Genomic DNA, 22,742 nt, shown 5'->3' on the forward strand with positions numbered 1-22,742 from the left:
TGGCTTCTAGAGTAAAGCTGCCTATAGAATGAAAGGCAAGCAGCTTCTCATCATGCATAATCGGAGAAGATTCTGGAGTTCTCTGGGTTGGATTGTTCCAGGGTACGGTACTTAGGCTTTGCTGGTGCTGTTTGTAAACTAGAGAATGATGTTCAATTTTAATCAAGTAAAAAGGTTGCATTCTGCAAAATTACAGAATGTTCTCAGCACTCTGTCATACAAGAGGCAGTTGACAAGTTCACTGCCAGCACTGGAGAAGTCAATGACATTGAAAGCACATCTGTTTATTTAGCAGTGCGATGAGGCCAGGTCACCTGTTCAGCCTATCTTGCAATCATTAAATTGATCATTTGGATGCTAACAGATATGATGCACAAATACTGTTTGCAACCCTGGAACTGAACTTTTACATTATATTGAGGCCCTTACTTCATCGCTTATTCTTTTAGCTTTTAAGCTCTGACTAACCAAAACAAAAGTGCTCTGCACTGGCTTCATCAATCTTTTTGAGGGCTAAGCTCCATCCTTTAAAAATTATTTTCTCTCCTTCCTGTACATACATAAATTCCCACCAAGGGCCTGGACGACCTGATACCAAAATGTATATCAGAGTGGCGTGGCGTGATTTCCTTCACTTCTCAGAGAGGTGTTTGGCTACAGCAGCATGGTTTGAGACGGTTAACTCAACCTGCAGAGTATTAGAAATGTAAATCTGCTCTGATCATTATCTGAAGTCTCAATTCTGATATTATATAAATAATGGGCCCAATTTTAACTCCCCTGCCTGGTGGAAACCAGGCCCCGGGGGAGTGCAGTTAAAACAAGGGTAGTGACTTACGCTCTCTAATTCCACTGTGCCCCGATATTAACTTGCTCTTTTGAGCAGGCAAGTAGAACCCGCAGGAAGGAAGCGGGGTCCTTCTTTAAATATGCAGATCAGGACCAACGAGGACATCGGAACCCGATCTGCAATTTTAGTTGGAGGCCTGAGCGGGTTAGAAGTGGCAGCTTGCCCGTAAGACGAGACCTGCCAGGAAAGGGATCGTGGGCCAGAAAAGACAAGTCTTAAAACTTTACATTAAGTTTTCTTGTAGAGCAGGAGTAGTAGTAGGAATAGTAGGGCTTCCTTTTTCCCAGGCTCCTGCCTTCTCTCAATCGTGTCCAGTTCCCCCATCCCCCACCCCTTAAGTGATAGCCAGTAGCGTTCCCACAATTCACTGGCTAGGGCATCTTGCCACTGAACTTGTGTTCCTGCTGGCTGGCCTGGCAGTGGTTCATACGGTCAGCATGAAAAGTTATCATATTAAGATCGGCCGGGCCTCCACGTCTCCAGACTCCCCAGGTTTGACGCACGCTTCGGAGCTCACACGTACCTTACCTACCACACCCCCCACAATCCTAAATCCCCTCTGTTGTTGAAGCACAGTTCATAAATCCTTAAAAGGGGAATTAAATTGTCACTTGAAAAAATGGAATAGGGAGCGAGCAGGAGGGTGGAATTCGATCTGGTGGCTCATGTGGAATGAAACACTGGCATAGACTTAATGGGCTGAATGAACTGTTTCTGTACTGTAACATTCTCTTTTTCTGCTTTCTTTGGGGGAGAATATGAATCACTATTCCAATAAAAATACACTGTTCCAATAAAAACTGGTTAGTTAGTTCTTTTCGTAACAGAATGTTCCAGTTAATTACCTGTACTATCAGAACGGAAGGATGCAAACAACCTAAGGGCTGTCTAAATACTAACAATTCGTTATCCCACACTACACAAAACCCAAAGGCAATAGGCTTGAAGGGTTGTGCTAGAAATCGTGAGGCTGAAATCATTCTGAACATGAATGTATACGTGCAAAGTTGCTCTGATTTTTGAAGTCCTGCAATGTAAACTCTATTCTGCCTTTACAAACCTCCTGAATTGAACCCACAAAAACCTCCTGAATTGATCTCGCAACACAGTATATTTTACCCTATTATATTTGAATTAATTCAGACATCACTTCTTCCTACTGCAGGTGACAGTCACACCAGATATTGTATGGAGATAACTTCACAACGAATGGACCATTTCATGAGTATACAAGCATATATATATATTTTTTTTTTTAAAAGAGACCAATAAAGTGGCACTGCATCTTAGAGACCAATATCGTGGGTCATCGCAGTAGGACACACCTTAACAGAACCTCCCCAATCCAATTGACTTTGCATTTTCACTTATTTTGCTCTGGAGGTATCTATCGAAAGGAGGAGAACGGAAAATTTACAAGTCATCAGCAGGTAACCGGTACGCACCTCACAACAACCAACTTAACAGCAACAGTGGTCCAAGAGTAACCTGTGGACCCCTTTTACTGCAAAATGTATGGTGTGGTGAAAACTTACAAGGAGTACTCCAATATTTTCTTTAAAAAATATACATTTCAGATAATCCAAAACAAACCTCTTTGATTTGCCTCTTTATACAGCTTCCTCCCCATGATTTGCACCATGTCTTAATCCCAGTGGGCAGTCACATTCATTAAACTAAGCTTACATTGGTAGAATATACTATTTCAATTTAAGAGTTTGCCAACTACCACAAGTTTAAATCCAAGCAATTGGGCTGAATCAAATCTTCCAGAATTTCCTATGTGCAGAACATTCAACTTCGGCTGGGCTCAATCGGTTGTTTGTTAAATACCCCGCCCAATATTCCTTCCCACAATGGAAAGGAAAATTGGGCGGGTTCTATAATGGGCAGCCGATCTGTTTCTGCCAGTTTTATGCCCCCGCTGAAGTTGAAAGTTCCGCCCTATTTTTCCTTATCTGCATAAAATGGCCTTTCTCCAGAGTTCTAGTCACGACATCCAATAGAGGGAGCTGCAACATTCCTTAATACACATAAATATCTATTTTGTTCTGGCCAGTCAGGTGCCTAGCATGATGGAAATCCATTACCATGCTTAGGAAGCCCCAAAACAAGTTTCTGTTTCCTCAATAGAGTACAAACTCTCTCTCTCTAGGGATGCGCCCCACTTAAACAAGTCAAGAGCCAAGGGTTACAGAATCCCAAGTGTGAGGAGTATTGCTGGAGTATAACCAACTAAAATCACACAGAGTACTAATAAACAGCACTGGTAACCAATGTTCCCCATAATTAATTTTTTTGCTCATTGATAAAGTTCGCGCATGCGTGGAACTAACAATGCAAAAGCTGGTGCCGGGCTGCGTGGGACCGGGAGAGAGCCATGTGTCTGTACAGGTGTGGTCGCACTAAAGCCATGTACAATTGTTGTAAGACTTCCTGGGGCCAAAATTCAGGGTCTCGATAAGACCTATTTCTGCCCGTTTGCGTCGGCCATGTGGTGGAATCCATGGTCAACTGGCCGCCCCGACCCAAATTCAGGTCGGGGATTTTTCGGCCAGTCCCCACTTCAGCCCCGCTGCTGCCAACCGCCGCAAGCGTGTCATAAAAGCACGCATCGTCGCTATCCCTAACCTGCAGAATACAGCGACCCAAATTCACCTGAAAAAATAATTGTCCCGCCACGCGGTGCCCCCCCGACAGCTTTCTCTGTCGGTGCACCTTCTGCTGACTGTGTGCGGCCCAGCAGCGCGGTGGCCCTTCAAAGGGAGGGCCCACTGTCGCAGCTGCCATGTCTTTATTTTTGCTGGCCAACTTCTCGATTGGCCGGAAAAATAGTGCTCACGGTTTTGGCAGAGCCACCAACAGGCAGCCCGACACCCCCTCTTGGACGCCAAGCCACTGGCCCAGCCGAAATCCTCCCTGGTAGCCCAATGGCTGAAGATTAAAAAATGCTGTATTCTCTCCCCTTTAACAGAGGGGAGAGAGCGTGGTGACGCACACATGCTGTGACGTCTCAGCGGCGGCATCCCGATCCCACTCCAACTTCCGCCCCTCAGCCTGCCTTACCGCCTCACTTCCGCCCTCACTATGACCAACTTCCGGTGCAACTTTAAAAATACGACAAAGTCCCAAAAATTGACAAAGGCCACCTCAACGATCCCAGCGTAAAAAAACTTCAAGAAAAAGGTAGTTCTGCTAGCTTACTGGTGGCCATGAATTTTGGCCCACTTTACTCTTGTACTCCAACCCCCTTGCAATAAAGGCCATTTGCCTTCCTAATTGCTTGTGTACCAGCATTCTAACTGTGTTTCCTGTCCGAGGACACCTAAATCTCTCTTGTGCACTCAGAATTTAAAAAATATTCTGTTTTTTTATTCTTCCGACCAAAGTGAATAACCTCACATTCCCCACTCACTTAACCTTTGGGGTACAGTAGCATAGTGGTTATGTTACTGGACTAGTAATGATCTGGAGACATGAGTTCACATCCCACCACGTGGAATTTAAATTCAATTAACTGAATAAAACTGGAATTTTAAAAATCTAGTATCAGTAAAGGTCACCATGAAACAACCGGATTGTCGTAAAAACCCATCTGGTTCACCAATATCCTTTAGGTAAGGAAATCTGCTTGATTTCGCTTATATGTGACTCCAGGCCCACAGCAATGTGGTTGACTCTTAGCTGCCCTCTGTAATGGCAGCTCACCACCACCTTAGGGAATAAATTAATGAATTAAAAAAAATATCCCTCTGCAGAATCTGTGTCCTCCTCAGCTTACTTTCCCATTTATCTTTGTATCGTCAGCAAACTTGGATACATTGCATTCAGTCCCTTCATTTAAGTAATTAATATAGATTGTAAATAGCTGAGGCCTAAGCACTGATCCTTGAAGCACCCTACTAGTTATGACCTGCCAAGCGGAAAATGTTGCATTTAACCCTACTCTCTGTTTTCTGCCCGCTAATCAATTATCTATTGATGCTAAGATATTACCTCCAACCCCATGAGCCCTTACCTTATGTAGCAACCTTTTATGCATCACCTTATCGAATGTCTTTTGGAAATCCAAATATACCACCATCCACTGATTCTCCTTTATCTACCCTGCTAGTTACATCCTCAAAAAACTCAAATTTGTTAAGCATGATTTCCCTTTCATAAAACCTTTTTCTGTTTCCACCATCTACAAGGCACAAGTCAAGAATGTGATGGAATACTCTCCACTTGCCTGGATGAGTGCAGCTCCATGAAGCTCAACCATCCAGGACAAAGCCTACTTGATTGGCACCCCATCCACCACCTTAAACATTCACTCCTTCCACCATCAACGCACCTTGGCTGCAATGTGTACCATCTGCAAGATGCACTGCAGCAGCTCGCCAAGGCTTCTTCGACAAATCAAATTCTTCGACAAATCAATTGGTCAAATTAAATCGCACGGGGTAGCCTGGAGGAGGAATTCATAGAATGCATACGGGATTGTTTCTTAGAACAGTATGTTACAGAACCTACAAGGGAGCATGCTATCTTAGATCTGGTCCTGTGTAATGAGACAGGAATAATAAACGATCTCCTAGTAAAAGATCCTCTCGGAATGAGTGATCACAGTATGAATTTGTAATACAGATTGAGGGTGAGGAAGTAGTGTCTCAAACGAGCGTACTATGCTTAAACAAAGGGGACTACAGTGGGATGAGGGCAGAGTTGGCTAAAGTAGACTGGAAACACAGACTAAACGGTGGCACAATTGAGGAACAGTGGAGGACTTTTAAGAAGCTCTTTCATAGTGCTCAACAAAAATATATTCCAGTGAAAAAGAAGGGCGGTAAGAGAAGGGATAACCAGCCGTGGATAACCAAGGAAATAAAGGAGAGTATCAAATTAAAAACAAATGCGTATAAGGTGACCAAGGTTAGTGGGAAAATAGAAGATTGGGAAAATTTTAAACGACAGCAAAGAATGACTAAGAAAGCAATAAAGAAAGGAAAGATAGATTACGAAGGTAAACTTGTGCAAAACATAAAAACGGATAGTAAAAGCTTTTACCGATATATAAAACGGAAAAGAGTGACTAAAGTAAATGTTGCTCCCTTAGAAGATGAGAAGGGGGATTTAATAATGGGAAATGTGGAAATGGCTGAGACCTTAAACAATTATTTTGCTTCGGTCTTCACAGTGGAAGACACAGAAACCATGCCAGAAATTGCTGGTCACAGGAATGTGGGAAGGGATGACCTTGAGACAATCACGATCACTAGGGGGGGTAGTGCTGGACAGGCTAATGGGACTCAAGGTAGACAAGTCCCCTAGTCCTGATGAAATGCATCCCAGGGTATTAAAAGAGATGGCGGAAGTTATAGCAGATGCATTCGTTATAATCTACCAAAATTCTCTGGACTCTGGGGAGGTACCAGCGGATTGGAAAGTAGCTAATGTAATGCCTCTGTTTAAAAAAGGGGGCAGACAAAAGGCAGGTAACTATAGGCCGGTTAGTTTAACATCTGTAGTGGGGAAAATGCTTGAAACTATCATTAAGGAAGAAATAGCGGGACATCTGGATAGGAATAGTGCAATCAATAGGCGCAACATTGATTCATGAAGGGGAAATCATGTTTAACTAATTTACTGGAATTCTTTGAGGATATAACGAGCATGGTGGATAGAGGTGTACCGATGAATGTGGTGTATTTAGATTTCCAAAAGGCATTCGATAAGGTGCCACACAAAAGGTTACTGCAGAAGATAAAGGTACGCGGAGTCAGTGGAAATGTATTAGCATGGATAGAGAATTGGCTGGCTCACAGAAAGCAGAGAGTCGGGATAAATGGGTCCTTTTCGGGTTGGAAATCGGTGGTTAGTGGTGTGCCACAGAGATCGTTGCTGGGACCACAACTGTTTACAATGACCTGGAAGAGAGGACAGAGTGTAGTGTAACAAAATTTGCAGATGACACAAAGATTAGTGGGAAAGCGGGTTGTGTAGAGGACACAGAGAGGCTGCAAAGAGATTTAGATAGGTTAAGCAAATGGGCTAAGGTTTGGCAGATGGAATACAATGTTGGAAAATGTGAGGTCATCCACCTTGGGAAAAAAAACAGTAAAAGGGAATATTATTTGAATGGGGAGAAATTACAACATGCTGCGGTGCAGAGGGACCTGGGGGTCCTTGTGCATGAATCCCAAAAAGTGCAGCAGGTAATCAGGAAGGCGAATGGAATGTTGGCCTTCATTGCGAGAGGGATGGAGCACAAAAGCAGGGAGGTCCTTCTGCAACTGTATAGGATATTGGTGAGGCCGTACCTGGAGTACTGCGTGCAGTTTTGGTCACCTTACTTAAGGAAGGATATACTAGCTTTGGAGGGGATACAGAGACGATTCACTAGGCTGATTCCGGAGATGAGGGGGTTACCTTATGATGATAGATTGAGTACAATGGGTCTTTACTCGTTGGAGTTCAGAAGGATGAGGGGTGATCTTATAGAAACATTTAAAATAATGAAAGGGATAGACAAGATAGAGGCAGAGAGGTTGTTTCCACTGGTCGGGGAGACTAGAACGAGGGGGCACAGCCTCAAAATATGGGTGAGCCAATTTAAAACCGAGTTGAGAAGGAATTTCTTCTCACAGAGGGTTGTGAATCTGTGGAATTCTCTGCCCAAGGAAGCAGTTGAGGCTAGCTCATTGAATGTATTCAAATCACAGATAGATAGATTTTTAACCAATAAGGGAATTAAGGGTTATGGGGAGCGGGCGGGTAAGTGGAGCTGAGTCCACGGCCAGATCAGCCATGATCTTGTTGAATGGCGGAGCAGGCTCGAGGGGCTAGATGGCCTACCCGTTACTAATTCTTATGTTCTTGTGACAACACCTCTCAAACCTGTGATCTCCAACACCTAGAAGGACAAGGGCAGCAGGCACATGGGAACACCATCACTTTCAAGTTTCCTTCCAAGTCACACGCCATCCTGACTTGGAAATATATCACCGTACCTTCATCGTCGTTGGGTCAAAATCCTGGAACTCTCTCCCCTACAGCACTGTGGGTGTACCTTCACCACAAGGACTTAGCGGTTCAAGGTGGCAGCTCACCACCACCTTCTCAAGGGCAACTAGTGATGTGCAATAAATGCTGGCCTTGCCAGCGACACCCACATCCCATGAATGAAAAAAAGTCAGAGATTAGTAACAGACGAGCACGATTTCAGCCATTGATATTGGGAATTCCTCACAAGCAACAACAGGACTCGCCAAATCTGGGAGCAAACTGCTAGCATTCTTCTGACCAAAGCAAGGGCACATACCATACAATGGTGCAAAGCTTCAGCAGCAACATCTTGCCTCCCTAAAAACCAATCATAGTGAGCACCAAACGCCAGATATATGCATGTGTGTTCTCATACCTCGTCCCGTTAATACTTTCCAGAAGGTGACGTCTCAGAGTTCATCAGCAATATAATAAGACTTCTGCATGGTGGAAGGACCTATGCAGAGCAGCTTGCGTTGTGTCAGCCAGCTTTATGTTCTGGACATCCAAGTCCAATGATATTTAGTGGCAGGTCGGTGTAGACCTGAGCCCTATAACCTCTGAGCCCTCTAACCCATCAACCATTTCCCCTATTTTTGAAACAAATCCACCTAACAGGTTGGTCCTGGATGATAGACATAGGATGAAAAAAAACTTCCATTGCACGCCTAAGAGTTCTGAACCATTAAAGAGAACTGTTTGGAAGCATATCATATACCCCAAATTTAGCCTGCATTGGGACTTTGCTGTCAGTGAAGAAAAATCCATCATCATCACTACTTTCATTGGCAATATTCTGATTACAGGACAGAGGGAGGGACACTTGCTGAATGGGATCATGCACAGACTCTATACCCCTTATGCAAAAGTATATGTAATAGGTGTTGAGACCAAACCTAGATAAATGATTCTGAGAGCCACCTTGAAATTCCTGAGTATTTGACCCAGACTGCAGGAAATAATCAGGATCCCTGATTTATCAAACTATTTCAGTCAATCGATATCCTTTCAAACAGAGGCATGCCCCACAGATAATCTTTGTTGGGATATTTGTTTCTTCCAAAGTAGAGGTGCTGTGGAAAGACAATGCTTTTATTTTGATACATCAGCAAGAACTTCTAATGGAAGCCTCAGAACCATGTCATCAAGAGTAACATCCGATCATTGAAATAAATTATCTTTAACAGTAGGGGCCCAAAACAGTCTGGGCACAACCAGAAATCCTGATTAGGGCACATTATCTCCCTGCTCTTGTCTAAAATGATGGATTGAGCACTCGATAGCTGAAGGGAAAACAATTAAGTACTATTGAATATTAGAAGTAAACCTATTTATTTCAAATGTAGGAGAATTCAGTGTTCGTACTTTTCCCACTCTTCAACCCTCAGTGGTCTATGAAGATGAGTCTCTCGAGGTTTTGTAATATTAATTGGCATTGTCCAGTCATAGTAATAAAGTGATCAGACACTGAAAAAAAATCATGTGTTTTTCACTTCCAGAGCAATGAATGAGTGTTTCAAGATTAAATTCAGTACTTTGAGATTGCAATATGAAATCTAATTTCCAGTATCTCACAATCTGGTAATTGATCAGATACCAGCATCAATAATGTGATCTCAATAGTAAAATCAGTTTTCACCATTTATATTACAACTCACAGTACTAAGCCTGGTGTTGATATTCTATAGCAATTCTGTAGACAATAGAAGCAAGTGTTATGAAGTGATGGGTACTGAACATAAGAACATAAGAAATAGGAACAGGAGTAGGCCATACGGCCCCTCGTGCGTGCTCCACCATTCAATAAAATCATGGCTGATCTGATCATGGACTCAGCTCCACTTCCCCACCTGTTCCCATAACCCCTTATTGTTTAAGCAACTGTCTATTTCTGTCTTAAATTTATTCAATGTCCCAGCTTCCACACCTCTCTGAGGCAGTGAATTCCACAGATTTACAAACCTCAGAGAAGAAATTTCTCCTCATTTGTTTTAAATGGGTGGCCCCTTATTCTAAGATCATGCCCTCTAGTTTTAGTCTCCCCCATCAGTGGAAACATCCTCTCTGCATCCACCTTGTCAAGCCCTTCTTCATCTTATACGTTTCGATAAGATCACCTCTCATTCTTCCGTATTCCAATGAGTACAGGCCCAACCTACTCAACCTTTCCTCATAAGTCAACCCCCTCATCCCCGGAATCAACCTAGTGAACCTTCTCTGAACTGCCTCCAAAGCAATTATATCCTTCCGTAAATATGGAAACCAAAACTGCGTGCAGTATTCCAGATGTGGCCTCACCAATACCTTATACAGCTGTAGCAAGACTTCCCTGCTTTTATACTCCATCCCCTTTACAATAAAGGGCAAGATACCATTGGCCTTCCTGATCACTTTCTGTACCTGCATACTATCCTTTTGTGTTTCATGCACAAGTACCCCCAGGTCCCGCTGTACTGCGGCAATCTTTTTCCATTTAAATAATAACTTGCTCTTTGATTTTTTCTGCCAAAGTGCATGATCTCACACTTTCCAACATTATACTCCATCTATCAAATTTTTGGCCACTCACTTAGCCTGCCTATGTCCTTTTGCAGATTTTTTGTGTCCTCTTCACACATTGTATCGTCAGCAAACTTGGCTTCGTTACACTCAGTCCCTTCTTCCAAGTTGTTAATATATATTGTAAATAGTTGGGGTCCCAGCACTGATCCCTGCGGCACCCCACTAGTTACTGGTTGCCAACCAAAGAATGAACCATTTATCCCGACTCTCTGTTCTCTGTTATTTAGCCAATCCTCTATCCATGCTAATATATTACTCCCAACCCCGTGAACTTTTATCTTGTGTAGTAACCTTTTATGTGGCACCTTGTCAAATACCTTCTGGAAATCCAAATACATCACATCCACTGGTTCCACTTTATCCACCCTATTCATTACATCCTCATCCCAGGAATCAACCTAGTGAACTTTCTCTGAACTGCCTCCAAAGCAAGTATATCCTTTCGTAAATATGGAAACCAAAATTTAGTGCCTTAATACTAAATTAAGCTCCATTGATCCTGGCTCATGCTCGGGTTAACATTATTCCATAGTACTTCTGAATTCAGGCCAGCATGGAACCTACTACTGCCTGGACTTTGGAACATAGGAGGCTGAGGGGAGACCTGATTGAGTATAAAATTATGAGGGGCCTGGATAGGATGGATATGAAGGATCTGTTTTACTTGGCTGGCCGGGGGGGGGGCTGTCAACAACCACTGGGGATAGATTTAAAGTAATGGGGGGGGGGGGGAGGTATAGAGGAGATATGAGGGGAAATTTCTTTACCCAGAGGGTGGTGGGGATCTGTAACTCACTGCCTGAAAGGGTGGTAGAAGCAGAAAGCCTCACCACATTTAAAAAAAACTTGGATGTGCACTTAAAAGTGCCGTAACCTACAGGGCTACGGACCAAGAGCTGGAAAGTGGGATTAGGCTTGATAGTTCTTGGTTAGCTGAAATGGCCTCCTTCCGTGCTGTCAATTTCTATGATGCTATGATTCAATGGAGCATCAATTGCAGCTGGTGCGAGGAATGAGCAACTGAATTGATAATTATCCTGCAGTTTGCCTTGGAGTGCAGATCATATCAGAACAATTCCTCCACAAAGTCGCTGAACTAAATTGAGTATAATTGAAAAATGAAAATATTTTAATAGTTTGGTCATCTATCTTCTGCACGCTCAGCTCACAAAACAAGGATTTGCACAGGTCAACCCAATTTTTTTTTTCATTCATGGGATGTGGGTGTCGCTGGCCAGGCCAGCATTTATTGTCAATCCCTAATTGCTCTTGAGAAGGTGGTGGTGAGCTGTCTTCTTGAACCGCTGTAGTCTGTGGTGAAGGTACTCCCACAGTGCTGTTAGGTAGGGAATTCCAGGATTTTGACCCAGCGACGATGAATTACTGCCACAATCATGACCAACTGGCTAAAGACTTCTAACCAAATATATTAGAAATGACTGTGCATTTGAAACCCCAGTGATTTATGTAGCATAATCTATAATGAAGAGTCATTCATCTTAATTCTTTAACAGACACGGAAAATGCTGGCAATTCAGTGTCAGCATCTGAATGAGAAAGATAGGATTGTACTTTCAGTGTGACTAGTTCTGATAGGTTACACCAGAAAATCTTTTCTTTTTCAGATGCTGATTACCATGCAGTGCCATTTTGTATTTCAAATGTCCTGTTTATCTCTAACAAACATCAATATTAACAACTTGTATTTATATTGCGTCCTTCAAGTAGGAAAATATCTTGGAGCATTTCATAAGGGAACATAATTACAGACTTAAATAGATCAGCTAGTTTAATAGTGGGGCTTTTCAGTCACAATCATAAAACACACCGCCCCAAATTTATCCATAATTGTTTTTAAACCCAATTTAGGAAATTTGCAATATATACAACAGCAGCCACCCTTGCCTCTTCAGAGAAGTTCAAAGTATGTGATGGTCTGGTTTGCAGGAACCTGTTGAATTTAGAGTCTATAAGATGGGAGCAAAGTTGGTCAATTGACATTACATGGGAAAGTGGTTACTTTGCAACTCAGTATTCCAGTCTCTACATTACATCACGTCATTCAAACAAACCTGAAACATAAGTACACTGCTCAGGGGCCACAATGTGGCCAGATGGACTGACTGCGGGTTAATATAGTAATAAAAAAATTCAGCCAGACACAGGCAAACATCTGACAAGATAACCAAAAATCCTTCAGAACAGATGGGAGTCATTTTGTTGGTCTCAAATAAAAAAAAAATACTGCTAGAAATCTGAAGTAACAGAAAATACTGAAAACACTCAACAGGTCAGACAGCATCTGTGGAGAGAGAAATAGGATTGATGACCTTTCATCAGTACTGGAAGAAGTTAGAGATTTAACAGTTTATAAGCAAGTCATCATAGGCAGTCGCTTGGGATCGAGGAAGACTTGCTTCCACTCTTAGCATTGAGTTCTTAGGTGGCTGTACAGTCCAATACGAGAAGCACAGTTTCTGTCACAGGTGGGACAGATAGTCGTTGAGGGAAAGGGTGGACAGGGAGCCTGCTTTGCCGCACGCTCCTTCCGCTGCCTGCGCTTGATTTCTGCATGCTCTCAGCGACGATACTCGAGGAGCTCAGCGCCCTCCCGAATGCACTTCCTCCACTTAGGGCAGTCTATGGCCAAGGACTCCCAGGTGTCAATGGGGATGTCACACTTTATCAGGGAGGCTTTGAGGGTGTCCTTGTAACGTTTCCTCTGCCCGCCTTTGGCTCGTTTGCCGTGGACGAGTTCCGAGTTGAGCGTCTGCTTTGGGAGTCTCGTGTCTGGCATGCGAACTATGTGGTCTGCCCAGCGGAGCTGATCAAGTGTGGTCAATGCTTCAATGCTGGGGATGTTGGCCTGGACGAGGACGCTAATGTTTGTGCGTCTGTACTCCCAGGGGATTTGCAGGATCTTGCGGAGACATCGTTGGTGCTATTTCTCCAGCGACTTGAGGTGTCTACTGAACATGGTCCACATCCCTGAGCCACACAGTATACCTCAATGATTTGGATGAAGGAATTGACTGTAATATCTCCAAGTTTGCAGATGACACTAAACTGGGTAGCGGTATGAGCTGTGAGAGGGACGCTAGGAGGCTGCAGGGTGACTTGAACAGGTTAGGTGAGTGGGCAAATGCATGGCAGATGCAGTATAATGTGGATAAATGTGAGGTTATCCACTTTGGGGGCAAAAACGCGAAGACAGATTATCTGAATGGCAGATTAGGAAAAGGAGAGCTGCAACGAGACCTGAGTGTCATGGTTCATCGGTCTTTGAAAGTTGGCATACAGGTGCAGCAGGCAGTGAAGAAGGCAAATGGTATATTGGCCTTCATAGCTAGGGGATTTGAGTACAGGAGCAGAGAGGTCTTACTGCAGTTGTACAGGCGTTGGTGAGGCCTCACCTGGAATATTGGGCCCAAGTTTCCACATGATTTGCGCCTGATTTTTAGGAGCAACTGGTGGAGAACGGACTATCTTAGAAATCGCAATTCTCCACATTTTTTTTTCTGCAGTTCTAGTCAGGTAGAACAGTTCCACTTTGGAACAGAATTTTTTCTTCAAAAGGGGGCGTGTCCGGCCACTGATGCCTGATTTGAAAGTTTCCACAGTGAAAACTAAAGTAGAATGGAGCAAGTGAAGATTTTTGTAGAACTGAAAAAACCTGTTCGACACATTAAAAAATCAGGCGCAGGTTACAAATTAGGCGTCCAGAACGAGGTGTGGGGGGGGGGGAAGGGAAGTCATTAAATTCTATAATAAATCCTTATTTATACTTATACAAATAAATCCAACCTGAATAAACATTTATAAGCAAAGAAAAGATTAAATAAACCATCTTCCTACCTGTGTGAAAGTGCTTCAGGCAGGCCTTTCGGGACCGAAGGCTGAACGGGCCGGCCCGAGACTTCGGGCAGGGCCCGTCCCCAGCACCAGATTTACAGGTAGGTGGCGTTGGGTTGGGTCGGGTTGGGGAGGTTCGGTTCGGGTCGGGGGGGGGCGAGAGAGAGGGAGGGAGGGGGGGGCGGAGGGAGAGAGAGAGAGGGAGGGGAGAGGGAGGGGAGAGGGAGAGAGAGAGAGAGAGAGAGAGAGAGAGAGAGAGAGAGAGAGATAGGGAGGGAGGGAGAGAGAGAGGGAGGGGGGGAGTCAGGTCGGATCCAGTCCGGGAGCGGGAGTCGGGTCGGGTCCAGTAGGGGGGGGGGGGGGGTCGGGTCAGGAGTGCGGGTCGGGTCAGGTCCAGTCGGGGGAGCGGGAACAGGAGCGTGGGTCGAGTCAGGTCAGTCGGGGGGTGGGGGGGGCGCGGGTGTCGGGTCTGGTCCGGAGGCAAGGAGCGGGTGTCAGGTCTGGTCTGGTCCGGAGGCAGGGGGGGGCGGGGAGCGAGTGTCGGGTCTGGTCGGGCGGGGGGGGGGGGAGCAGGAGCTGGCCATGGGAGGAGCCTTATTCACGCAGCCCCAGTGAGGCCATTCAGCCAGGGCTAGGGGCTGCGTGCTTCGGGCCCGTCCCACACAGTTCGGCGCCTGGAGCTACTGCACTTGCGTGCCCACTGTAGCGCGCATGTGCAGAGGTCCTGGCACTGTTTTCAGCGCAGGGACCTGGCTCCGTCCCCCCACAGCTCGTGCTGGCTGCGCCGAGGGCCAGAGGACCTGCAAGTAGATGGAGAATACCGAGGATTTTTTTAGGCGCACTTTGTGGCGCGAAAAACGGGCATCGAGGTCGTGACTGCGCCGTTCTAGGTGCGTGTGGAAACTTGGGCCCATTGTGTTTAGTTTTGGTCTCCTAATCTGAGGAAGGACGTTCTTGCTATTGAGGGAGTGCAGCGAAGGTTCACCAGACTGATTCCTGGGATGGCGGGACTGACATATGAGGAGAGACTGGATCAACTGGGCTTGTATTCACTGGAATTTAGAAGAATGAGAGGGGATCTCATAGAAACATAAAAGATTCTGATGGGACGGGACAGGTTAGATGTGGGTAGAATGTTCCCGATGTTGGGGAAGCCCAAAACCAGGGGACAGAGTCTTAGGATAAGGGGTAGGCCATTTAGGACTGAGATGAGGAGAAACTTCTTCACTCAGAGTTGTTAACCTGTGGAATTCCCTGCTGCAGATGCCAGTTCATTGGATATATTCAAGGGGGAGTTAGATATGATCCTTACGGCTAAGTGAATCAAGGGGTATGGAGAGAAAGCAGGAAAGAGGAAAGAGAGAATGATCAGCTATGATCTTATTGAATGGTGGTGCAGGCTCGAAGGGCCGAATGGCCTACTCCTGCACCTATTTTCTATGTTTCTATGTTTTACAAAAGGGCAGGTATTATTACGGTCCTGTAGACCATGAGCTTGGTGACAGTTTTGAGGGACTGATCTTCAAACTCTCTTTTCCTCAGGCGGCTGAAGGCTGCACTGGCGCACTGGAGGCAGTGTTGGATCTCATCATCAACAGTCCACGTTGTCCAGGGCCATGCCGTGGATCTTGATGTTTGGAGGGGGCAGTGCTGTGCGGCGAGGACAGACTGGTGTAGGACCTTTGTCTTATTAATGTTTAGCATAAGGCCTATGCTTTCATACGCCTCGGTAAATACGTCGACTATGTCCTGGAGTTCAGCCTCTGTGTGTGCACAGACGCAGGCGTCATCCGCCTACTATAGCTCGACGACAGAGGTTAGAGTTGTCTTGGACCTGGCCTGGAGACGGCGAAGGTTGAACAGCTTCCCACTGGTTCTGTAGTTTAGCTCCACTCTAGCGGGGAGCTTATCAACTGTGAGGTGGAGCATGGCAGCGAGGAAGATTGAGAAGAGGGTTGGGGCGATGACGCAGCCCTGCTTGACTCCAGTCCGGACATGAACTGGGTCTACGATGGATCCGTTGGTAAGGATCACGGCTTGCATGTCGTCGTGGTGCAGGCGGAGTATGGTGACGTACTTTTGGGGGTATCCGAAACGGAGGAGGACGCTCCATAGACCCTCGCGGTTGACAGTGTCAAAGGCCTTTGTAAGGTTGAAGAAGGCCATGTTTAAGGGCTGGCGCTGTTCCCTGCATTTTTCTTGCAGCTGTCGCGCTGCAAAAATCATGTCCATTGTGCCCCGGAGGGGACTAAATCCGCACTACTACTCCGGGAGGAGCTCCTCGGCCACAGGGAGAAGACGATTGAGGAGAACTCGAGCGACAACTTTCCCAGTGGTTGATAGCAGGGAGATTCCTCTGTGGTTGCCGCAGTCGGACTTATCCCCTTTTTTAAAGATGGTCACGATCACTGCATCTCTAAGATCTCCCGGCATGCTCTCCTCCCTCCAGATGAGAGAGTACAGAGCCAGTGAAAGGGGCTGGTGGTGGGGAGGAATAAAGGGCCCAAGTTTCGAGCGGCGCCTAGAACGGCGCAGTCCCGACCTGGACGCCCGTTTTTCGCGCCACAAAGTGCGCCTAAAAAAAACCTCCAGATTCTCCACCTCCCTGCAGGTCTTCTGGCCCTCGGCGGAGCGCAGCACGAGCTGTAGGGGGCGGAGCTAGGTCCCTGCGCTGAAAACAGTGCCGGGACCTCTGCACATGCGCGCTACAGTGGGTGCGCAAGTGCAGTAGCTCCAGACGCCCGAAACTGTGTGGGAGGGGCCCGAAGCACGCAGCCCCTAGCCCTGGCCGAGTGGTCTCACTGGGGCTGCGTGAATAAGGCTCCTCCCACGCCCAGCTCCTGCTTCCTCCCGACCCGACTTGACTCCCGCCCCCCAGACCGGACCCGACTCCCGCACCCCCCCCACCCCACTTCTGGACCCGACCCCCGCTCTCCCCCCACCTCCCCCCTCCCCGGACCGGACCCGACCCAACTCCCCCACACCCCCCCCGGACTGGATCCGACCTGACCTCCCTCTCCCTCCCTCCCTCCCTCCCCTTCGACCCGAACCGAAACGAACCGTCCTCCCTCCCACCACCCCCCCGATGCGACCCAACGCCACCTTCCTGTAAATCTGGTGCTGGGGACGGGCCCTGCCCGAAGTCTCGGGCCCGGCCCATTCAGCCTCCCTCCCCCCCTTCTCCCCACCACCCCCCCCCCATCTCCTTTACCCCCCCTTCCCCCGCCCCAATCTCCTTCCCCCATCTCCTTCCCCCCCCATCTCCTTTCTCCGCCTTCATCCCCTTCTCCCCCCCGTCCCCCTTCTCCCCCCTCCCCCTTCCCTCCCTCTGCTCCCCCCCTCCCCTCGCTGTCAGAAACACAGACACTGACAGACAGAGAATGAGAGACACACACAGACAGACAGAGAGATAGAGACACTGACAGAGACACACTGGAGGGGGGGCATCCCAGCACGCTGTTGGAGGGCTTCCGGTGCTGCAGTCGGTAAGTAGAAAATGTTTTATTTATTGATTTTTTAAAAAATTATTTCTTATTAAATTTTTTTGATTGATTTATTGGTTGATTTATTGATGTATTTTATCATTTATTATTGATGATGGCTCTTTATTTGTAAAACTGAAGTGTTTAATGTTTGTAAACTTCCCTTTAAACGCCCCCCTCCCCATTGCCTACGCCTGATTTATAACCAACACCTGATTTTCTAAAGTGTAGACAAGGTTTTTTCGAGCGTACAAAAATCTTCACTTAGAAACATAGAAAATAGGTGCAGGAGTAGGCCATTCAGCCCTTCTAGCCTGCACCGCCATTCAATGAGTTCATGGGTGAACATGCAACTTCAGTACCCCCTTCCTGCTTTCTCGCCATACCCCTTGATCCCCCTAGTAGTAAGGACTTCATCTAACTCCCTCTTGAATATATTTTGTGAATTGGCCTCAACTACTTTCTGTGGTAGAGAATTCCACAGGTTCACCACTCTCTGGGTGAAGAAGTTTCTCCTCATCTCGGTCCTAAATGGCTTACCTCTTATCCTTAGACTGTGACCCCTGGTTCTGGACTTCCCCAACATCAGGAACATTCTTCCTGCATCTAACCTGTCTAAACCCATCAGAATTTTAAACGTTTCTATGAGGTCCCCTCTCATTCTTCTGAACTCCAGTGAATACAAGCCCAGTTGATCCAGTCTTTTTTGATAGGTCAGTCCCACCATCCCGGGAATCAGTCTGGTGAATCTTCGCTGCACTCCCTCAATAGCAAGAATGTCCTTCCTCAAGTTAGGAGACCAAAACTGTACACAATACTCCAGGTGTGGCCTCACCAAGGCCCTGTACAACTGTAGCAACACCTCCCTGCCCCTGTATTCAAATCCCCTCGCTATGAAGGCCAATATGCCATTTGCTTTCTTAACCGCCTGCTGCACCTGCATGCCAACCTTCAATGACTGATGTACCATGACACCCAGGTCTCGTTGCACCTCCCCTTTTCCTAATCTGTCACCATTCAGATAATAGTCTATCTCTCTGTTTTTACCACCAAAGTGGATAACCTCACATTTATCCACATTATACTTCATCTGCCATGCATTTGCCCACTCACCTAACCTATCCAAGTCACTCTGCAGCTTCATAGCATCCTCCTCGCAGCTCACACTGCCACCCAACTTAGTGTCATCCGCAAATTTGGAGATACTACATTTAATCCCCTCGTCTAAATCATTAATGTACAATGTAAACAGCTGGGGCCCCAGCACAGAACCTTGCGGTACCCCACTAGTCACTGCCTGCCATTCTGAAAAGTACCCCTTTACTCCTACTCTTTGCTTCATGTCTGACAACCAGTTCTCAATCCACGTCAGCACACTACCCCCAATCCCATGTGCTTTAACTTTGCACATTAATCTCTTGTGAGGGACCTTGTCGAAAGCCTTCTGAAAGTCCAAATATACCACATCAACTGGTTCTCCCTTGTCCACTTTTCTGGAAACATCCTCAAAAAATTCCAGAAGATTTGTCAAGCATGATTTCCCTTTCACAAATCCATGCTGACTTGGTCACATTTTTCCAAATGCGCTGCTATGACATCCTTAATAATTGATTCCATCATTTTACCCACTACTGAGGTCAGGCTGACCGGTCTATAATTCCCTGTTTTCTCTCTACCTCCTTTTTTAAAAAGTAGGGTTACATTGGCTAGCCTCCACTCCATAGGAACTGATCCAGAGTCAATGGAATGTTGGAAAATGACTGTCAATGCATCCGCTATTTCCAAGGCCACCTCCTTAAGTACTCTGGGATGCAGTCCATCAGGCCCTGGGGATTTATCGGCCTTCAATCCCATCAATTTCCCCAATACAATTTCCCGACTAATAAGGATTTCCCTCAGTTCCTCCTCCTTACTAGACCCTCCGACCCCTTTTATATCCGGAAGGTTGTTTGTGTCCTCCTTAGTGAATACCGAACCAAAGTACTTGTTCAATTGGTCTGCCATTTCCTTGTTCCCCGTTATGACTTCCCCTGATTCTGACTGCAGGGGACCTACGTTTGTCTTTACTAACCTTTTTCTCTTTACATACCGATAGAAACTTTTGCAATCCGCCTTAATGTTCCCTGCAAGCTTCTTCTCGTACTCCATTTTCCCTGCCCTAATCAAACCCTTTGTCCTCCTCTGCTGAGTTCTAAATTTCTCCCAGTCCCCGGGTTCGCTGCTATTTCTGGCCAATTGGTATGCCACTTCCTTGGCTTTAATACTATCCCTGATTTCCCTTGATAGCCACGGTTGAGCCACCTTCCCTTTTTTATTTTTACGCCAGACAGGAATGTACAATTGTTGTATTTCATCCATGCGGTCTCTAAATGTCTGCCATTGCCCATCCACAGTCAATCCCTTAAGTATCATTCGCCAATCTATCCTAGCCAATTAACGCCTCATACCTTCAAAGTTACCCTTCTTTAAGTTCTGGACCATGGTCTCTGAATTAACTGTTTCATTCTCCATCCTAATGCAGAATTCCACCATATTATGGTCACTCTTCCCCAAGGGGCCTCGCACAATGAGATTGCTAATTAATCCTCTCTCATTACACAACACCCAGTCTAAGATGGCCTCCCCCCTAGTTGGTTCCTCGACATATTGGTCTAGAAAACCATCCCTTATGCACTCCAGGAAATCCTCCTCCACCGTATTGCTTCCAGTTTGGCTAGCCCAATCTATGTGCATATTAAAGTCACCCATTATAACTGCTGCACCTTTATTGCATGCACCCCTAATTTCCTGTTTGATGCCCTCCCCAACATCACTACTACTGTTTGGAGGTCTGCACACAACTCCCACTAACGTTTTTTGCCCTTTGGTGTTCTGCAGCTCCACCCATATAGATTCCACATCATCCAAGCTGATGTCTTTCCTAACTATTGCATTAATCTCCTCTTTAACCAGCAATGCTACCCCACCTCCTTTTCCTTTTATTCTATCCTTCCTGAATGTTGAATACCCCTGGATGTTGAGTACCCAGCCCTGATCATCCTGGAGCCACGTCTCCGTAATCCCAATCACATCATATTTGTTAACATCTATTTGCACAGTTAATTCATCCACCTTATTGCGGATACTCCTTGCATTAAGACACAAAGCCTTCAGGCTTGTTTTTTTCACACCCTTTGTCCTTTTAGAATTTTGTTCTTTGTCTTGGGTTTCTCTGCCCTCCACTTTTCCTCATCTCCTTTCTGTCTTTTGCTTTTGCCTCCTTTTTGTTTCCCTCTGTCTCCTTGCATTGGTTCCCATCCCCCTGCCATATTAGTTTAACTCCTCCCCAACAGCACTCGCAAACACTCCCCCTAGGACATTGGTTCCGGTCCTGCCCAGGTGCAGACCGTCCGGTTTGTACTGGTCCCACCTCCCCCAGAACCGGTTCCAATGCCCCAGGAATTTGAATCCCTCCCTGCTGCACCACTGCTCAAGCCACGTTCTAAGTTACTTTGGAGTAAGTTTTCACTGACGAAACTTTGAAAACAGGCGTAAGTGGCCGGACACGCCCCCTTTTGAAAAAAAAATTCTGTTCCAAAGTGAAACTGTTCTAACTGACTAGAACTGGAGCAAACTAAATGACGAGAATTCCGATTTCTAAGATACTCCGTTCTACACCAGTTGCTCCTAAAAATCAGGAGCAAATCATGTGGAAACTTGGGGCCAAACAATGGGAAGGTCTGTGATAGGGTAAAGGACATGAGAGATTAAATGACAAAAGGGTTGAGGGTGCACGGTAAAAGGGGTGGTAATGGCACAAGTAAAGAAACAAAAGATGGGTCTGGATGAGCTGTAAATGGCAACAGCAGAATCATTACCAGCACCTGCTGTCTCAGAAAATGGGAGCAGTGGTTATGATCTGAAATTGTTGAACTCAATTTTGTGTTCAGAAGGTTGTAAAGTAAAATAAATAAAAGAAAGATGGTGCTGAACCAAGGCAATGATTTTCTTAAATTAACAATTCTCATAACATCACTTCAACCAGACCCTGAAAAACACAAAACTGGGATATATTTCTGGATATTTTTGCTTTATTAGCCACTATTATAAAACTTAGCACTATTTTGTTGGCAAAGATCATCATTCATCATTATTCATCCTTTGTTTTGACAGTCCACTCATACGCCTTGCTTTAATTTGAAGGTAAAGGACAAAAGAAACTCCTCTATTTTAAGCTGTTTTCTCCTGCCTCATGTCAAATCACATTTTATGGTAAAGATGGTGACACCTACATATTGTTTTCTTTCATTCCCTTTTACATAGGAATGTACAAGACTAGATGAGGCCACAGTGGTCCATCTTCCCGATCCAGTCTCGAGGAACTATGTTATACCGTGCTATCATTAATTTTCTCCATATACTTATCTAACTCTCTCCTAACATTGTTGGTACAATCAATCCCCATTGCCTCCCTTGGTAGTCCAATCCATACATTCACCACCCTCTTTCTCTGTAACAATGTTAAATATACTGATGATCATCTTGTCTACGGAATCTATGGAATTCCCTGCCCCAGAGAGCTGTGGAGGCTGAGTCATTGAATATATTTAAGGTGGAGATAGATAGATTTTTGAGCGATAAGGGAGTAAAGGGTTATGGAGAGCAGGCAGGGAAGTGGAGCTGAGTCTATGATCAGATCAGCCATGATCTTATTGAATGGCGGAGCAGGCTCGAGGGGCCGTATGGCCTACTCCTGCTCCTATTTCTTATGTTCTTATGTTCTACACCTTTTAGGATTTTGTACATCATAAACATTCCTAGCAAATGCAGCCTGTTCTCATAACTCAGGTGCCTAATCATAGCTGTTAGTTTAGCAGCCCTTTGCTCCACCCTCTCCATTGCTTTCCCATACTATCAGTAACCAGAAGTGAACACAATACTCCAGATGAGGTAGCACTAGTGCTCTGTACAAGCACAGAATGATTTCCTAA

The 22,742-nt window shown here is 45.7% G+C and overlaps 1 protein-coding gene across 1 annotated transcript in view; it reads right to left on the reverse strand.

Annotated features, from left to right (window-relative positions):
* Window positions 1–22,742, reverse strand: part of kif6 (kinesin family member 6) — a 768,544-nt gene that overhangs the window by 616,440 nt on the left and 129,362 nt on the right. The gene's annotated exons all lie outside the window — the stretch shown is intronic.

This window comes from Pristiophorus japonicus, chromosome 7 (assembly GCF_044704955.1).
Source record: "Pristiophorus japonicus isolate sPriJap1 chromosome 7, sPriJap1.hap1, whole genome shotgun sequence".
Lineage (NCBI taxonomy): Eukaryota > Metazoa > Chordata > Chondrichthyes > Pristiophoridae > Pristiophorus > Pristiophorus japonicus.